The 9,401-nt window shown below is 49.3% G+C and overlaps 1 pseudogene; it reads right to left on the reverse strand.

Annotated features, from left to right (window-relative positions):
- Positions 1-1,036: 1,036 nt before the first annotated feature.
- LOC133241587 (adenylosuccinate lyase-like) lies at positions 1,037-3,567 on the reverse strand (annotated as a pseudogene).
- Between the last annotated feature and the right edge of the window lie 5,834 nt (positions 3,568-9,401).

Here is a 9,401-nt window from a genome sequence, read left to right on the forward strand (position 1 = left end):
GCTGAGTTTTCCAAATGTGCTGGCATATTGAGTGCAGCACTCTCACAGCATCATCTTCCAGGATTTGGAATAGCTCAACTGGAATTCCATCACCTCCACTAGCTTTGTTTATAGTGATGCTTTCTAAGGCCCACGTGACTTCACATTCCAGGATGTCTGGCTCTAGGTCAGTGATCACACCATCGTGATTATCTGGGTCATGAAGATCTTTTTTGTACAGTTCTTCTGTGTATACTTGCCCTCTCTTCTTAATATCTTCTGCTTCTGTTAGGTCCATACTATTTCTGTCCTTTATCGAGCCCATCTTTGCATGAAATGTTCCCTTGGTATCTCTGATTTTCTTGAAGAGATCTCTAGTCTTTCCCATTCTGTTGTTTTCCTCTATTTCTTTGCATTGATTGCTGAGGAAGGCTTTCTTATCTCTTCTTGCTATTCTTTGGAACTCTGCACTCAGATGTTTATATCTTTCCTTTTCTCCTTTGCTTTTCACTTCTCTTCTTTTCACAGCTATTTGTAAGTCCTCCCCAGACAGCCATTTTGCTTTTTTGCATTTCTTTTCCATGGGGATGGTCTTGATCCCTGTCTCCTGTACAATGTCACGAACCTCATTCCATAGTTCATCAGGCACCCTATCTATCAGATCTAGGCCCTTAAATCTATTTCTCACTTCCACTGTATAATCATAAGGGATTTGATTTAGGTCATACCTGAATGGTCTAGTGGTTTTCCCTACTTTCTTCAATATATATATTTACAATTATTCTATCTTTTTCTTGGATCAATCCCTTGATTATTATGTAGTGTCCTTCTCTGTCTTTTGTAACAGCCTTTATTTTAAAGCCTATTTTGTCTGATATGAGTATTGCTTCTCCAGCATTCTTTTGATTTCAGTTGTCAATGGAATACCTGTTTCCATCTCCATGAGGTCACTTTTTTAGTGACAAAATTTCATCTGCTTCACAAAACCACAGCTTACAGTGAATGTTCAAACAGTGAGATGTGGTACAAGGTATTATTGGGTGGGACTCAGATCACACGACACTGGGATCCCTGAGAAAGTTTAACAGCCTCACACAGAATCACACGTTAAAATCACCAGTTTAAGGACTTGTTCGTTCATTCCTTAGAACACCACTCACAGCATGTGTGTGAAGTATCCTGTGTGCATAAACTCAATCGTAGTTACTTTCTTCATGAGAACGACTCACCCTGGCAGAGACAGGGCCCTGGGCAGGCGCTTACAATGTGCCACAGCCATAAGCCAGACTGGCTCCGTGGTGGCTGATTCTGGCCCCTGTGCTTCTGACCTGGTTCCCGAATGTCAACCTTATCCTTCAGCTCCACACGAGAGCGCCTCCCGCCCTTGCTTTTTTTTTTTTTTTCCTGTGAAAAACAGAGTCCAACTACAATTTATTTCTGCATTGCAAACCCGAGAAATATCAAAGCACCATGGGAAAAAAACCTGCTGTATTAATTTATGGTAGCAATTCTTGAGATAAAATGCGGCACTAGAGTGATAGATTTTATGACTCTGCAGTAAAAGTTAACAGAGCCAACAATGGTTTTTTGTTTAATTCTCTTCCAACTCTACAGACATAATTCTGCCTTCACCTGCATCACACTTTCCCGTGGTTTTCACAGGGGACACACCTCCTCTTCTAAGAATCCCTGTACCTGCCAGGATGCATGGCCAGTGAAAGAGGAGGGGTCCAGTACACGGTCCAGTGGGAGTGGTCTGGACTGAAGTAGGCATCAGCTGGATGTGCTCGGCGAGGTCATTTTCACCCCCTTCCTGCTTGACCACAGCAGCTGCCTGCTGTGAGGACACTCTGATTTTCTCATGGCCAGCCTGGCAGTTACCCCAGGCTTTCACCGTGGCCATAATGATGTTCTCTGTGGCCGTGAAAGGCAGCTCCTGCAGAGCGCACCGCTGGTTACATTGGGATATCCCACCAATCCTTCAGACATGTTCTGCAACGTATTTAATACAGTATCTGCACTGAGAAGGGCTTCCCTCATAGCTCAGTTGGTAAAGAATCCACCTGCAATGAAGGAAACCCCGGTTTAATTCCTGGGTTGGGATGATCCCCTGGAGAAGGGATAGGCAACCCACTCCAGTATTCTTGGGTTTCTCTTGTGGCTCAGCTGGTAAAGAATCTGCCTGCAATGCAGGAGACCTGGGTTCGATCCCTGGGTTGGGAAGATCCCCTGGAGAAGAGACTGGCTCCTCACTCCAGTACTCTTGCCTGGAGAATCCCAGGGACAGAGGAGCCTGGTGGGCTGTAGTCCGTGGGGGTCACAAAGAGTCGGACACAACTGAGCAACTTTCACTTTCTGCAGTGAATAATGCCTCAGCCAAACAGATTCATCAGTGGGCACTGTCACCGAGTGTGCGTTCAAACTACTGCACGGATGCTGTCTGCAGGGGGTCCATGACAAGGGTCATCAGGTGACAGGCCAGGCTGCGGCACTGCTCTGAGCGTGGAGGGTTCTGCTGGTAGGTGTTGCACTTGAGCTGATCTGCTGTTCTTCAAAGGGTTCCTCCAACTCCTTGCGGTTTGCCAGGAGTCGTATGTCGGTACAAATCCTGTGCACGATGCCCCCAAGCGAGTCAGCACAGAGAGCACCTCAGCGTCTACTTTTCGTGAATAGGTCTGCCCTGTGATGATGAAAGCCCTCTTAAATCTTGCCTTTTCTGTCACCATCTTGTCAAGCTGCTCTCCCTTTTGATCATCTCCCTCGGAGAGCTGCAGGAAGCTGGCCTGGATGCCGGTGGCGCCCTTCATGCCTTGGAAGCACAGCTCATCCCAGACACGCGTCAGGTTCTGGAGATCCATGCCCAGATCCTGAATCCAGAGACAGCAACCTTTCCCAACTGTGGTCAGCTGGGCAGACTGGAAACATGTGAAACCTAAGGTGGGAAGGTCGGCTGACTTGGCAAAGTCAGCAAGCTGAGAGATCACCCTGGCAAGCTTTGGCAAAAGCAGGTCAAATGCATTTCTAAGAACAATCAGGTCTGTATTGTCTTCCACATAGCAGGAGGTGGCGCCAGGACGGATAATGCCAGCAGCTTTGGGGCAGCAGTGGCAAATGTGTGCACGTGTGCCCTCACAGCGCGTGGAACGGCTTCTCCTCAGCTGCCATCTTGAAGTCGGGGCTGTCCAGGTTCGATTTCACCTCCTGGATTTGTTCCTCTGTGTTAGGCAAACCCAGTGTCTGCCTGGCCTCCGCCAGCCACAACCAGAGCTGCTGCCAGGTCTGAAGTTTGTACCTGTTACTAAACACGAAGCACATCTCTGGGCTGGAATAACAGGAGGCAAGCAGCGAGCGGTAGCTGCCGTGCCTGCAGGCTGCCTCCCGCCCGCCACGGTCGCCCCTCCGCCGCCATCCCAAACTCTGCACCCCGCTGGAACTGCCTGCCCTTGCTTTTGACCTGATCAGTGAATTCCTTCCGACCAGTAACCTCTTCATGTCGACTGTTCGATGCTCCAAAGAGAATGCTTTTCCCTTTGTCTCCATGTATCGACTGGTTTTTCACACTATTCTGGCATTGGCTAAAATGTAACCTTCCTGAGAAATTGTGGGAAGGAATTCCTGCCTGGAAACCCAATGGGCAGTGTCTCCCTCTGTGGCCTCAGGAAGCTGCCACAGCTTCCGGTCATGTGTTCTGAAGGTCAGGGAGCAGACAGGAAGAAGAATCACGAGACTTTCTCCCCACACTGTTCTCCTGACAGACAGGGAGAAGAAGTGAAGTGAAAGTTGCTCAGTCGTGTCCGACTCTTTGCGACCCCATGGACTACAGCACACCAGGCTTCCCTGTCCTTCACTATCTCCCTCAGTTTGTTCAAACCCATGTCCATTAAGTTGCTGGTGCCATCCAAACATCTCACCCTCTGTCGCCCCCTCCTCTTACCGCCTTCAATCTTTCCCAGCATCAGGGTCTTTTTCAGTAAGTCAGCTCTTCACATCAGGTGGCCAAAGTATTGGAGCTTCATCTTCAGCATCAGTCCCTCCAATGAATATTCAGGACTGATTTTCTTTAGGATGGACTGGTTTGATCTTCTTGCAGTCCAAGGGACTCTCAAGAGTCTTCTCCAACACAGTTCAAAACCATCAATTCTTCAGCACTCAGCCTCCTTTATGGTCCAGCTCTCACATCCATACCTGACCACTGGAAAAACCATAGCGTTGACTAGATGGAACTTTGCTGGCAAAGTGATGTCTCTGCTTTTTAATATGCTGAGGTCTGTCATAGCTTTTCTTCCAGGAAGCAAGCGTCTTCTAATTTCATGGCTGCAGTCACCATCTACAGTGACTTTGGAGCCCAAGAAAATAAAGTCTGTCACTGTTTTCATTTTCTCCTCATCTATTTGCTGTGAATAATAGCAACCGCCCTATCCAACTTGCATAACCCTCAAAGCCACCCTATGAGGTGGCTCTATCATCTTCACTTTAGGGATGAGGAAATTGGGGCCCAGAGACGTCAAACAATTTGTCTAAGAATGCACAGCCACGGCACAAAAAAAGCAGAGCCAAGACTTGAACTAGTCCACCGGGCTCCGGAGCCTACATTTGTAACTACTGTGCAAAAGTGACTTTCAAAGAGCAGCCTGATGACATGCCTGGGCAGGGAGCCAGTGGGACCGCCAGTCACCTCTCGTCTCCACCCACGAGTCTCACAATGTCCCACTGTAATTATTCCTGTCTACAGATGGAGAGACTGAGGCTGAGCATGGCTATGGACCTCACCCAGGGTTAAGGTGGAGGTCAGTGCTGGCGCCCCAGCTGAGCCCTCGGAGAGTCTGAACTACCTGCCTGTACCGTTCTTCCTCCAATTGCTGGGTGTTTTTATTGGATCGGCTCTATCGGAAGCACATAATGAAGTTGTCAAGAGAAGCAAGTTGCAAGGAGTTTATGACTTGCTTTTAAAATATAATTACACAGATGCAAGAAACAGAAGCCTTCGTGCTTGTGTGGGAGCCCTGAGATCCTCGAGGAGTTAGTGCCTCCCTGTGAGTGGCACTGCTGGGGCGATGGAGACCAGGATGGGAGAGGCTCACAGACCCTCCGTGGGCGCCAGACTTAGTGCCTTGGTGGCCCTGCACTGGTCTAGGGATTGTGTCCCCAGTTTTGGGGGCCTGGGGACTCTTTCTGATATAGCATCACAATAACTGGCTCTAGACTCAGTTTGGGGTTAGCCCCAGCTTGTACTGAATCATGAACTGCGGGCACTGGGCGGGTAATCTGGTACTTCCATGTCCCAGCATTCATCTCCGTGAAAGGAAGGAGGATACACTGGGGAGGATTCAGTGAGGTTCTATAAGTAAGGGGATCCCTGTAAATGCTCTGCACAGGGGATTTTCTCCTTCAGGCTCTTGGGGATGAATGTGCACTGACCAAGCTCCCGACAGGCTCAGCCGTGGACCAGAACTGCAGCTAACTGGTTGACTGTGGGAAACAGAGTTGCCATGGAAACGGCAACATGCAGGCCTGTGATCTTCCCTGCCTAGTGGCCACTGGGACCTCAGTTTCCTCATGTGTGTAGTGGGAAGGCTACAGGAGCAGCCACGTGGGAAATGACTTTCAGAGCTAAATAGACAAACACAGTCTTCTTTTTCTTTCTCCTTGTTTGCCAGCCATCCCCCACCCCCCATTCCCATCCCATTGGCAGGGATACATGGGGAAGCCAAATAGGGTTGGCTCTAATGGTTAAAGTCATGGAGCTAGTGAAGCCCAGGGCCCCCGCCTCCTCTGCAGGGGACAGGATTACTGGGACAGCACTGAGACCCACTGATAAAATGCTTAGTCCTTGGCGGTCCCTTCAAGAGACCATTCCCTCTCACAAGCATACTGGCTAGATCAGCAGTTAAGCCCCCAGTTCAATCAAGGTTCCAGTCCCAGCTCTTCTCAAATTAGCTGGGTGCTGCTGGGCAAATGCTTTTTGCATCTCTGAGCTTCAGCTCCTTCCTCTTGAACGGAGAGCCACAGCCTCCACCACCTGCCCTCAGCTCAGACCTATGCTCCCCTACCCTTCCAACAGCATTGCCTACCACCATTCAGTGGGGCTTCCCTAGTAGTTCAGTTGGTAAAGCATCTGCCTGCAATGCAGGAGCCCCAGGTTCAATCCCTGGGTCGGGAAGATCCCCTAGAGAAGGAAATGGCAGCCCACTCCAGATTCTTGCTTGCACAATTCCATGGAGAGAGGAGCCTGGTGGGCTACAGTCCATGGGGTCGCAGAGAGTCAGACACGACTGAGCAACTAACACACACACACACACACACATACACACACACACACACACATGATTCATTAGGTTGCTTTGCATATTCTAATAGACTTGGGATGCACTCAGATCTCTGTGACTGAGGCCAGGCCACACACTCATCTCACAGGAACCCTCCTCCTGAGCCCCTTACATTTCTAGACAGGGGAGGTGGCCCAGGCCACGCTCAAAGCAGACATCTACATCATCTGGAGAGTCAAGCTGGCAGGCACATTTGTGAAAACACACCTCTGGCCACAGTAAAAAAAAAAAAAAAATTCTCCACACCTGTACCCCCAATATTTTATTGACTTTTAATAGAAGAATTGGAGAGAAAACATTTTCCATGTTCTTTGTTTTCCTGATTGAGCCTCTGAAATATTTTTCAGGTAGATAGTTCTGGGAAAGAGTTTAGTTGAGTGATATAAATTACTACATTGAAATGTCATCTGAGCTTCCTGAAAGCAATTTTCCATGGTTTGTTCTTGCCTAGGTTTTATTAAAGTAACATTGGTGGGGGGTTTTCCACAAATGATAAAAAAGGATGTACATTCATGATAAAGTATCTGAATAGCACAAAGAAGAAAGTGAAAACTACCCACAGTTCCCCTCAAAGACAAGCACTGCCAACAGGCTGATGTTAACTCTTTCCAGGAGTATCTATGTACGGGCACATATAGAGAAACATAAAAGAACTGGATACAGCAAAAGTGTTTTCATATATGGACATATGTTTCCTTTTATAAACTCCAGACTAAAATTGAATTTTAGTTTTCCAAAATATTTCATCTCATGTAAAACTCATTTTACTAAAATTTTATCAGTTTGATTAATAATATTTAGAATTTTCCAGAGACAACAAATTTTACATAATACATACTTTATCTAAACACAAACTGTTTTTTTTATTTTAAAATACGGGCTCACACTGTATATTCTCGTGTGTAACTCGTTATTTTTTTTAAAAGCTTTTTACCATTTACAAAATTAGGGCATAAATAACGTATTAATGTACAGTTCTGGGGACTTCCCTGGTGGACCACTAAGACCAGACGCAGCCAAATAAATAAATAATAAAGTAAAAATAAAATATCTAGAAAATGTACAGTTGTACGAGATTTGATCAGCACATGTAGTCATGTAATTATCATTACAATCAAGACAAGGAATTTTGCCTGTCATTTGCTGGTCATTGGAGGTTGTTTACAATTGTCGTCTTACTGATTTGGCAATCTGAGGGAATGAAATGAATGAATGAAAGCAAGTGAAATCTGGGATTCTCATTTTCCTGCTGCTCTACCAAATGGGCTGGGCTTCTCCCTTCTCTGCTTGGAAAACTGCATGTCCTGAGACCCAGCCCAGATGTTCCCTCCGTGAAGCCCCTGTGATGCCAGATGGAGAGTTGGTTCCCCCTCTTCTGTGTTCCCAGGACACCCAGTCACGCACTCTACAGGACCGGCATTGTGATGGTTGGTTTCTCGCCCCCGCTCCAGGCTGTGAGCTGGGCGAAAGTTGAAGTCAGTCTCCTGTTCCCCACATCTAGGCCAAGCCTGGTTCAAGTGCTCTGTAAATGTTCATGAAATGAGTGAACATTTCACCCTGTGGACAATTTCAGTATTGTGCTGATTTCTTAGGATGCAGGTACCTTCTGAGCATAGCTGCAATATGAATTAAGCTGATAACTTGGGGAGAGCTGGATCTTTACCTCTGTTCCAGACCCAGGATCGGGGTGCAAATTCATATTTACATGGAGTCATTCAAATATTTATTGAATGAACAAACACATGAATGAAAGGTGTGGTCCTGGGCCTCTTAGCACCTGTTCTTGATAAGCTCACAACCGGGACTCAAGGAACCCACCCTGGAAGACTTCACACTTCCCCTCTCCTGCGCCCTTCCCCCCATGCAGCCTTTTCTTAACAGGGTACCCTGGTGGCTTAGACTTAGCCAAACAGTGGTCAGCATCACTTGGCAACAATGCCCAGACACTTCAGCTTGTGATCCAGGAGACAGACCTTGAGTGGCGAGCACCCGCTTTAATTTTTTTAAAGTACACTTATTAATATCTGTATCTGCAAGATCTAGCACAGGACTTGGTGCATAGAAGGCATTTTTAAACGTTTGAGCAAGGATGACATATGGATATGAAAAGGATAACAATGTTTGAGAAAGGTAAAAATGCCCGTCATTCGCTGACTACTTCCCGAGTCAGGGTCCTGACTAGGTGGCTCCCTACAAATTCCGTTTCTTAGAACAGCCCTGGGATGGGTCTGTATCATTCATTCCCCCATCTTGCAGGTGGGCTCCCCCGTTGCTCAGGCCCACACTGCGGGGAGAAGCGTCTGCTGGAAGTTGAAGCTGCAGCGTCTGGCTCCAAAGTTTGCCTTCTCGGCGTAGCGCCCAGGAGCGTCCACATCACACTGCCACCTCTGTCTCCCCGGGTGCTGCAGGTGAAGCTCGGTCTTGCGTTGAGACCGCGTCCTTCCGAGTCGTGTTTAAGGATGGGTTCCTGGGAGGCTCCGGAGGCCTGTCCGCAGGCTGCGAGCAGGTGACGCGCAGCGGGGCGCGCTCTACCGTCAGGTGTGTATGCAGCGGTGACCTTCGGGAACTGTCCGGCTCAGAACCTGACGCCAGTGGACGCTCGATGTCGACCTTTGGTGAAACCCCGCGACTGTCAGCGGAGATCTGGAGACAGCCCCAGGCGGAAGATGCTGCCCGGGACGCTGCACAGACCCGGGACCCGGGAGCCCAGAGTCTCGGCTCCGCAGGGGCGCACCCACCTGGGCGGGGCTCGGGCGGGGCTAGACATCGGCCCACCCACCTGGGCGGGGTTTGAGGGCGGGGCTCGGAGTGGGGCTTGGGGCGGGGTCTGGGGGCGGGGATTTGGGCGTGGCTCCGGTCGGACCCAGCCAATCTGAGCCCGAGAGGCCAGCCCGCCCCACTGAGGAGGCGATGGCACTTGCGCACTCGGCGCCCCCGCGCGCCTCTCCAGGGCTGGGGGACGGGGCGGGGCGTGCCGGCGGCGCTCGGCGCTGACGCTGCGCCGACGCGCCCGACGTCGGGCACGTTGACGCCGGCGACGCGCCGCCGGGCCCGCTCCTCCTGCGCTCCGCCAGTGTCCGGCCGCGGGCCGGCCTC

Source organism: Bos javanicus, chromosome 29 (assembly GCF_032452875.1).
Source record: "Bos javanicus breed banteng chromosome 29, ARS-OSU_banteng_1.0, whole genome shotgun sequence".
Lineage (NCBI taxonomy): Eukaryota > Metazoa > Chordata > Mammalia > Artiodactyla > Bovidae > Bos > Bos javanicus.